The sequence below is a fragment of the Bubalus kerabau genome, chromosome 1 (genome assembly GCF_029407905.1).
Source record: "Bubalus kerabau isolate K-KA32 ecotype Philippines breed swamp buffalo chromosome 1, PCC_UOA_SB_1v2, whole genome shotgun sequence".
NCBI classification, from domain to species: Eukaryota; Metazoa; Chordata; class Mammalia; order Artiodactyla; family Bovidae; genus Bubalus; species Bubalus kerabau.
Window position 1 is genome coordinate 45,885,267 of NC_073624.1, and position 9,952 is coordinate 45,895,218.

Genomic DNA, 9,952 nt, shown 5'->3' on the forward strand with positions numbered 1-9,952 from the left:
AACCTACAGCCCAGATTACTGTACCCAGCAAGGATCTCATTCAAATATGAAGGAGAAATCAAAAGCTTTCCAGACAAGCAAAAGCTGAGAGAATTCAGCACCACCAAACCAGCTCTCCAGCAAATGCTAAAGGATCTTCTCTAGACAAGAAACACAGAAAGGGTGTATAAACTCGAACCCAAAACAATAAAATAAATGGCAACGGGATTATACTTATCAATAATTACCTTAAATGTAAATGGGTTGAAAGACTGGATGAATGGATACAAAAACAAGACCCCTATATATGTTGTCTACATGAGACCTGCCTCGAAACAAGGGACACATACAGACTGAAAGTGAAGGGCTAGAAAAAGATATTCCATGCAAATATAGACCAAAAGAAAGCAGGAGTAGCAATACTCATATCAGATAAAATAGACTTTAAAACAAAGGCTGTGAAAAGAGACAAAGAAGGACACTACATAATGATCAAAGGATCAATCCAAAAAGAAGATATAACAATTATATATGCACCCAACATAGGAGCACCGCAATATGTAAGACAAATGCTAACAAGTATGAAAGGAGAAATTAACAATAACACAATAATAGTGGGAAACTTTAATACACAACTCACACCTATGGATAGATCAACTAAACAGAAAATTAACAAGGAAACACAAACTTTAAATGATACAATAGGCCAGTTAGACCTAATTGATATCTATAGGACATTTCACCCCAAAACAATGAATTTCACCTTTTTCTCAAGTGCACACGGAAACTTCTCCAGGATAGATCACATCCTGGGCCATAAATCTAGCCTTGGTAAATTCAAAAAAAAATTAAATAATTCCAAGCATCTTTTCTGACCACAATGCAGTAAGATTAGATCTCAATTACAGGAGAAAAACTATTAAAAATTCCAACATATGGAGGCTGAACAACACGCTGCTGAATAACCAATAAATCATAGAAGAAATAAAAAAGAAATCAAAATATGCATAGAAACAAATGAAAATGAAAACCCAACAACCCAAAACCTGTGGGACACTGTAAAAGCAGTGCTAAGGGGAAGGTTCATAGCAATATAGGCACACCTCAAGAAACAAGAAAAAGGTCAAATAAATAACCTAAAGTGAAAGTGAAGTTGCTCAGTCGTGTCTGACTCTTTGCAAAGCCGTGGACTGTAACCCACCAAGCTCCTCCATCCATGGGATTCTCTAGGCAAGAATACTGGAGTGGGTTGTCATTTCCTTCTCCAGGGGAATCTTCCTGACCCAGGGATCAAACCCAGGTCTCCCGCATTGCAGGCAGACTCTTTAACCTCTGAGCCACCAGGGAAGCCCTGCACCTAAAGCAACTAGAAAAGGAAGAAATGAAGAACCCCAGGGTTAGTAGAAGGAAAGAAATCTTAAAAATCAGGGCAGAAATAAATGCAAAAGAAACAAAAGAGACCACAGCAAAAATCAACAAAGCCAAAAGCTGGTTCTTTGAGAGGATAAATAAAATTGACAAACCATTAGCCAGACTCATCAAGAAACAAAGGGAGAAAAATCAAATCAATAAAATTAGAAATGAAAATGGAGAGATCACAACAGACAACACAGAAATACAAAGGCTCATAAGAGACTACTATCAGCAATTATATGCCAATAAAATGGACAACTTGGAAGAAATGGACAAATTCTTAGAAAAGTACAACTTTCCAAAACTGAACCAGGAGGAAATAGAAAATCTTAACAGACACATCACAAGAAAGGAAATTGAAACTGTAATCAGAAACCTTCAAACCAGCAAACCTTCAAACCAGAAACCTTCAAAATCAGCAAACAAAAGCCCAGGTCCAGACGGCTTCACAGCTGAATTCTATCAAAAATTTAGAGAAGAGCAAAGCCAACTCTTTGCAAAGCCGTGGACTGTAACCCACCAAGCTCCTCCATCCATGGGATTCTCTAGGCAAGAATACTGGAGTGGGTTGCCTACTCAAACTCTTCCAGAAAATTTCAGAGGAAGGCAAACTTCCAAACTCATTCTATGAGGCCACCATCACCCTAATACCAAAACCTGACAAAGATCCCACAAAAGAAGAAAACTACAGGTCAATATCACTGATGAACATAGATGCAAAAATCCTTAACAAAATTCTAGCAATCAGAATCCAACAACACATTAAAAAGATCATACATCATGACCAAGTGGGCTTTATCCCAGGGATGCAAGGATTCTTCAATATCTGCAAATCAATCAATGTAATACACCACATTAACAAATTGAAAAATAAAAGCCATATGATTATCTCATAGATGCAGAGAAAGCCTTTGACAAAATTCAACATCCATTTATCATAAAAACCCTCCAGAAAGCAGGAATAGAAGGAACATACCTCAACATAATAAAAGCTATATATGACAAACCCACAGCAAACATTATCCTCAATGTTGAAAAATTGAAAGCATTTCCCCTAAAGTCAGGAACAAGACAAGGGTGCCCACTCTCAGCACTACTATTCAGCATAGTTTTGTAAGTTTTGGCCACAGCAATTAGAGCAGAAAAAGAAATAAAAGGAATTGGAAAAGAAGAAGTAAAATTCTCACTGTTTGCAGATGACATGATCCTCTACATCCTCTTTAGAAAACCCTAAAGACTCCACCAGGAAATTACTAGAGCTAATCAATGAATATAGTAAAGTTGCAGGATATAAAATCAACACAAAAAAATCCCTTGCATTCCTATACACTAATAATGAGAAAATAGGAAGAGAAATTAAGGAAACAATTCCATTCACCATTGCGACGAAAGGAATACTTAGGAATATATCTACCTAAAGAAACAAAAGACCTATATATAGAAAACTATAAAACACTGGTGAAAGAAATCAAAGAGCGCACTAATAGTTGGAGAAATATACCGTATTCATGGATCAGAAGAATCAGAATAGTGCAAATGAGTATACTACTCAAAGCAATCTATAGATTCAATGCAATCCCTATCAAGCTACCAACGGTATTTTTCACAGAGCTAGAACAAATAATTTCACAATTTGTATGGAAATACAAAAACCTCGAATAGCCAAAGCAATCTTGAGAAAGAAGAATGGAACTGGAGGAATCAACCTGCCTGACTTCAGACTCTACTACAAAGCCACAGTCATCAAGACAGTATGGTACTGGCACAAAGACAGAAATATAGATCAATGGAGCAAAATAGAAAGCCCAGAGATAAATCCATGTGCCCATGGACACCTTATCTTTGACAAAGGAGGCAAGAATATACAATGGAGAAAAGACAATCTCTTTAACAAGTGGTGCTGGGAAAACGGGTCAACCACTTGTAAAAGAATGAAACTAGAACACTTTCTAACACCATACACAAAAATAAACTCAAAATGGATTAAAGATCTAAACGTAAGACCAGAAACTATAAAACTCCTAGAGGAGAACATAAGCAAAACACTCTCTGACATAAATCACAGCATGATCCTCTATGACCCACGTCCCAGAATATTGGAAATAAAAGCAAAAATAAACAAATGGGACCTAATTAAAATTAAAAGCTTCTGCACAAGAAAGGAAACTATAAGCAAGGTGAAAAGACAGCCTTCAGAATTGGATAAAATAATAGCAAATCAAGCAACTGACAAAGAATTAATTTCAAAAATATACAAGAAACTCCTGCAGCTCAATTCCAGAAAAATAAATGACCCAATCAAAAAATGGGCCAAAGAACTAAACAGACATTTCTCCAAAGAAGACATACAAATGGCTAACAAACACATGAAAAGATGCTCAACATCACTCATTATCAGAGAAATGCAAATCAAAACCACAATGAGGTACCATTTCACAGCAGTCAGAATGGCTGCTATCCAAAAGTCTACAAGCAATAAATGCTGGAGAGGATGTGGAGAAAAGGGAACCCTCTTACACTGTTGGTGGGAATGCAAACTAGTACAGCCACTATGGAAAACAGTGTGGAGATTCCTTAAAAAACTGGAAATAGAACTGCCATACTACCCAGCAATGCCACTTCTGGGCATACACACCGAGGAAACCAGAAATGAAAGAGACACTTGTATCCCAATGTTCATCACAGCACTGTTTATAATAGCCAGGACATGGAAGCAACCTAGATGTCCATCAGCAGACGAATGGATAAGAAAGCTGTGGTTCATATACATAATGGAGTATTACTCAGCCATTAAAAATAATACATTTGAATCCATTCTAATGAGGTGGATGAAACTGGAGCCTATTATACAGAGTGAAGTAAGCCAGAAAGAAAAACACCAATACAGTATACTAATGCATATATATATGGAATTTAGAAAGATGGTAACGATAACCTTGTATACAAGACAGCAAAAGAGACACAGATGTATAGAACAGTCTTTTGGACTCTGTGGGAGAGGGTGAGGGTGGGATGATTTGGGAGAATGGCATTGAAACATGTATATTATCATATGTGAAACGAATCTCCAGTCCAGGTTTGATGCATGATACAGGGTGCTCGGGGCTGCTGCACTGGGATGACCCAGAGGGATGGTACAGGGAGGGAGGTGGAGGGGGGGTTCAGGATGGGGAACACATGTACACCCGTGGCAGATTCATGTAAATGTATGGCAAAACCAGTACAATATTGTAAAGTAATTAGCATCCACTTAAAATACATGAATTAAAAAAATAAAAATATAATGATACAGATAGGTTGATACTAAAACTACAAAATATATGCCATGCAAACAATAATCAAAAGTAAGCAGCAGGAGCTATATTAATATCAGATAGATTTTAGAGCAAAGAAAATTATGAGGAACAGAAAGGAATATTATATAATGATAAAAGGATCATTGATAGTGTTAAAGCCTTTAACTGTGTGGATTCCAACAAACTGGAAAATTCTTAAAGAGATGGGAATACCACCTTACCTACCTTATGAGAACGCCGTATGCAGGTCAAGAAGCAAGGGTTGGAACCAGACATGAAACAACAGACTGACTCCAAATTGGGAAAAGAGTAGACAAAGGCTGTATATTGTCACCCTGCTTATTTAACTTATATGCAGAGTACATCACGCGAAATGCCGGGCTGGGTGAAGCACAAGCTGGAATCAAGATTTCTGGGAGAAATATCAATAACCACAGTTATGCAGATAGCACCACCCTAATGGAAGAAAGCAAAGAGGAACTAAAAAGCCTCTTGATGAAGGTGAAAGAGAAGAGTGAAAAAGCTGGCTTAAAACGCAACATTCAAAAAATTAAGATCATGGCATCTGGTCCCATTATTTCATGGCAAATAGATGGGGGGGGGGGGGAATGGAAACAGTAACAGACTTTATTTTGGGGTTTCCAAAATAACTGCAGATGGTGACTGCAGCCATGAAATTAAAAGATGCTTGCTCCTTGGAAGAGAAGCTATGACAAACCTAGACAGCATATTAGAAAGCAGAGACATCACTGCTGACAAAGGTCTCTATAGTCAAAGTTATGGTTTTCCCAGTAGTCTTGTGAGAGGGATGACCATAAGGAAGTCTGGGTGCTGAAGAATTGATGTTTCCAAATTGTGGTGCTGGACAAGACTCTTGAGAGTTCCTTGCACAGCAAGGAGGTCAAACTAGTTAATCTTAAAGGAAATCAACCCTGAATATTCATTGGAAGGATTGATGCTGAAGCTGAAGCTCCAATATTTGGCCACCTGATGCGAAGAGCTGACTCATTGGAAAAGACCCTAATGCTGGGAAAGAGTGAGGGCAGGAGGAGAAGAGGGAAAGAGGATGAGATGGTTGGATGACATCATTGATTCAATGGATGTGAGTCTGTGCAAATTCCAGGAGATAGTGAAGGACAGGGAAGCCTGGCATGCTGCTGTTCATGGGGTCGAAGAGTTGGACACGACTGAGTGACTGAACAATAATAACAAAAAGGATCATTCTATCAAGACCTAGAAATACTAAATGTATGTGCACCCAAAAGTATGGATGCCAAATTTGTAAAGCAAAAACTGATAGAATTAAAAGGAGAAATAGACAAATCCATGTTTGTAGTTTGAGATTCCTCTCAGTAATTGATAAAACAACTAAACAGGAAATCAGCAAGTATAACAGATACACTCTACAATGACAGCAGCCAACAGGATCTAATCAATATTCATAGAACACTTTATCCGTCAACAGCAGAGTACTATTTCTTGTCTTGTGCACAAGACAGACCACATCAGGCCACTGGCACAACATACCAAGCTTGTTGGACATACTGGCAGTACTGAGAAAGAAATTTATTGTACTAAATGCCCACATTAGAAAAGAAAAAAACTCTCAGATCAGTAAGCGAACCTCACACCACAAGAAACTATAAAAAAAGAGAGAAAAAAAGACTTCCCTGGTGGCCCAGTGGTTAAGACTCTGACTGCCAGTGCAGGAGACATGGGGTTAGATCCCTGGTCCAGTAAGATTCCACACGCTGAGGGACAACCAAGCCCATTGCCCTAGAGCTCATACTCCACAACATAAGAAGCCCCCAGAATGAAGAGCCCAGGCACTGCAACTAGAGAAAGCTCATGCACAGCAGTGAAGGCCCAGCGCAGCCATTAATTAAATAATTTAAAAAATCAAAGCAAGCAGAAGGAAGGAAATGATAAAGGGCATAGATCAATGAGATTAGAAACAGATACCCAAGGCAGGGTTGGGGGTGGGGGGGATGGTGGTGGTGGGGAATCAGTGAAATGGAAAGTTTATTCTTTGAAAATATCAATAAAATTGACAAACCTCAAGCAAGACTGAAGAGAAAAAGAAGACCAAACTGCCAATATCAGAAATTAAGGGATTCAACTACAGGTCCAGCAGATATAAAAGCATAAGAAATATGAACAACTCAATATACATAACTTTGAAAATTTATTTGAACAGGACCAATTCTTTGAACTGCATAAACTACCTCATTTCACCAATATGAAGGAGATAATTTGAATAATCCTATAACTTATAAAGAAATTCAACTTATAATTTTTAAAACTTCTAAAAAAGAACTATCCAAGCTCAGTTGGTTTCACAGAAATACACTACATGTTTTAAAAATTAACATCAATTGAACATGTATATTATCATATGTGAAATAGATTGCCAGTCCTGGTTCAATGCATGAGACAGAGTGCTCAGGGCTGGTGCACTGCGATGACCCTGAGGGATGTGATGGGGAGGGAGATGGGAGGGGGCTTCAGAATGGGGAACACATGTACACCCATGGCTGATTCATGTCAATGTATGGGAAAAACCACTACAATATTGTAAAATAATTAGCCTCCAGTTAAAATAAATTAATTTTAAAAAAATCAATTGTACACTTCCAAAAAAATAGAATAGGAGGAAACTTTTCCCAACTCATTTTATGAGATCAGTATTACTCTGATACCAAAATAAAAAACAGCACAAAAAAGAGAAAACTGCAGACCGATATCCTTCATGAATAGAGAGGGGAAAATATGTCACAAAATATTAGCAAATAGAATTCAGCAATATATAAGAATTCTACATCTTGACCAAGCAGGATTTTATTCCAAGGATGCAAAGCTGGTTTAATATTCAAAAATCAAGCTAAGCCACCATATTAGCAGGCCAAAGAAGAAAATCACGTGATCATATCAACTGATGCAGAAGAAGCATTTAACAAAACTCAATTCCTACTCATGATTTAAAACTCTTAGAAAGTAGGAACAGAGGAGAACTTACATGCTATATGATTCCATTTACACAACATTTTCAATGTTAAAAAATTATAGAGATGAATACAAAATTAACAGATTAGGAGTTGCCAGTTGGAGAAGCCAATGGCACCCCACTCCAGTACTCCTGCCTGGAAAATCCCATGGATGGAGGAGCCTGGTAGGCTGCAATCCATGGGATCGCGAAGAGTCGGACACGACTGAGCGACTTCACTTTCACTTTGCACTTTCATGCATTGGAGAAAGAAATGGCAACCCACTCCAGTGTTCTTGCCTGGAGAATGCCAGGGATAGGGGAGCCTGGTGGGCTGCTGTCTACAGGGTCACACAGAGCTGGACACTACTGAAGCGACTTAGCAGCAGCAGTAGTTAAGGGTGCTTAGGAGAAGGGCGAGAGATCTTTGTGGCAAGAGAACAGTTTTTGGTCTTGGTGGTGTATAGTTACACAAACCCACACGTTATGCAATGACATAGACATTCACACTCGTCGTACCAGAGTCACTTTTCTGGTTGTGATTTTATGTAAACTGTGGTCATTAGAGGAAACTGGGTTAGGTGTACACTGAACCTCTCTGGGGGTTTGCCTGGTGGCTCAGCTGGTAAAGGATCTGCCTGCAATGCAGGAGACCTGGGTTCAATCCCTGGGTTGGGAAGATCCCCTGGAGAAGGGAAAGGCTACCCACTCCTGTATTCTGGTCTGGAGAATTCCATGGACTGTATGGTCCATGGAGTTGCAAAGAGTCGGACATGACTGAGCTATGTTCACAACCTCTCTGTACTAACTTTGCAACTCTCCAGAATCTACAACTATTTCACAATAAAGCATTTAGTTTGCTTTTAATTCATGGGCCTTTTTATTCAGTTCAGTTCAGTTCAGCTTGGTCACTCAGCCGGGTCCAACTCTTTGCAACCCCGTGGACTTCAACATGTCAGGCTTCCCTGTCCATCACCAAGTCCCAGGGCTTGCTCAAACTCAGGTCCATTGAGTCGGTGATGCTATCCAACCATCTCATCCTCTGTCGTCTCCTTCTCTTCCTGCCTTCTATCTTTCCCAGCATCAGGGTCTTTTCAAATGACTCAGTTCTTGTGCTTGCTTCGGCAGCACATATACTAAAATTGGAACGATACAGAGATTAGCATGGCCCCTGCGCAAGGATGACACGCAAATTCATGAAGCGTTCCATATTAAAAAAAAAAAAAACAAAAACAAAAACAAAAAAAAACCCAGTTCTTCGCATCAGGCGGCCAAAGTATTGGAGTTTCAGCTTCAGCATCAGTCCTTCCAATGAATATTCAGGACTGATTTCCTTTAGGATTGACTGATTTGATCTCTTTGCAGTCCAAGGGATTCTCAAGAGTCTTCTCCAACACCACAGTTCAAAAGCATCAATTCTCCTGCATTCAGCTTTCTTTATAGTCCAATTCTCACATCCATATATGACTACTGGAAACACCATAGCTTTAACTAAACAGACCTTTGTTGGCAAAGTAATGTCTCTGCTTTTAATATGCTGTCTAGGTTGGTCATAGCTTTTCTTCCAGGGAGCAAAGGTCTTTTAATTTCATGGCTGCAGTCACCATCCGCAGTGATTTTACAGCCCCCAAAAATTAAGTCTGTCACTGTTTCCATTGTTTCGCCATCTGTTTGCCATGGAGTGATGAGACTGGATTCCATGACCTTAGTTTTTGAATGCTGAGTTTTAAGTCAGCTTTTTCACTCTCCTCTTTCACTTTCATCAAGAGGCTCTTCAGTTCCTCTTCAATTTCTGCCATAAAGTTGGTGTCATCTGCATATCTGAGGTTATTGATATTTCTCCCAGCAATCTTGATTCCAGCTTGTGCTTCTTCCAGCCCAGAGTTTCTCATGATGTACTCTGCATATAAGTTAAATAAGCAGGGTGACAATATAGCCTTGGTGTACTCCTTTCCCAATTTGCAGCCAGTCTGTTGTTCCACATTCAGTTCTAACTGTTGCTTCTTGACCTGCATACAGATTTCTCAGGAGGCAGATCAGGTGGTCTGGTATTCCCATCCATTTAAGAATGCTCCAGTTTGTTGTAATCTACACAGTCAATGTCAAAGACCCTTGTTACGATTATACAGTGGAAGTGACAAATAGATTCAAGGAATTAGATCTGATAGGCAGAGTGCCTGAAGAACTATGGATGGAGGTTCATGACATTGTACGGGAGGCAGTGATCAAAACCATCTCCAAGAAAAAGAAATGAAAAAAAGCAAAAGGGTTTCTGAGGAGG

General features: G+C 39.1%; 1 non-coding gene across 1 annotated transcript; it reads left to right on the forward strand.

Moving 5' to 3' along the window:
• Nucleotides 1-8,783: 8,783 nt before the first annotated feature.
• LOC129642499 (U6 spliceosomal RNA) lies at nucleotides 8,784-8,887 on the forward strand. Its single transcript, XR_008709768.1, has one exon. It is a non-coding gene; the product is annotated as a U6 spliceosomal RNA (small nuclear RNA).
• Nucleotides 8,888-9,952: the final 1,065 nt, after the last annotated feature.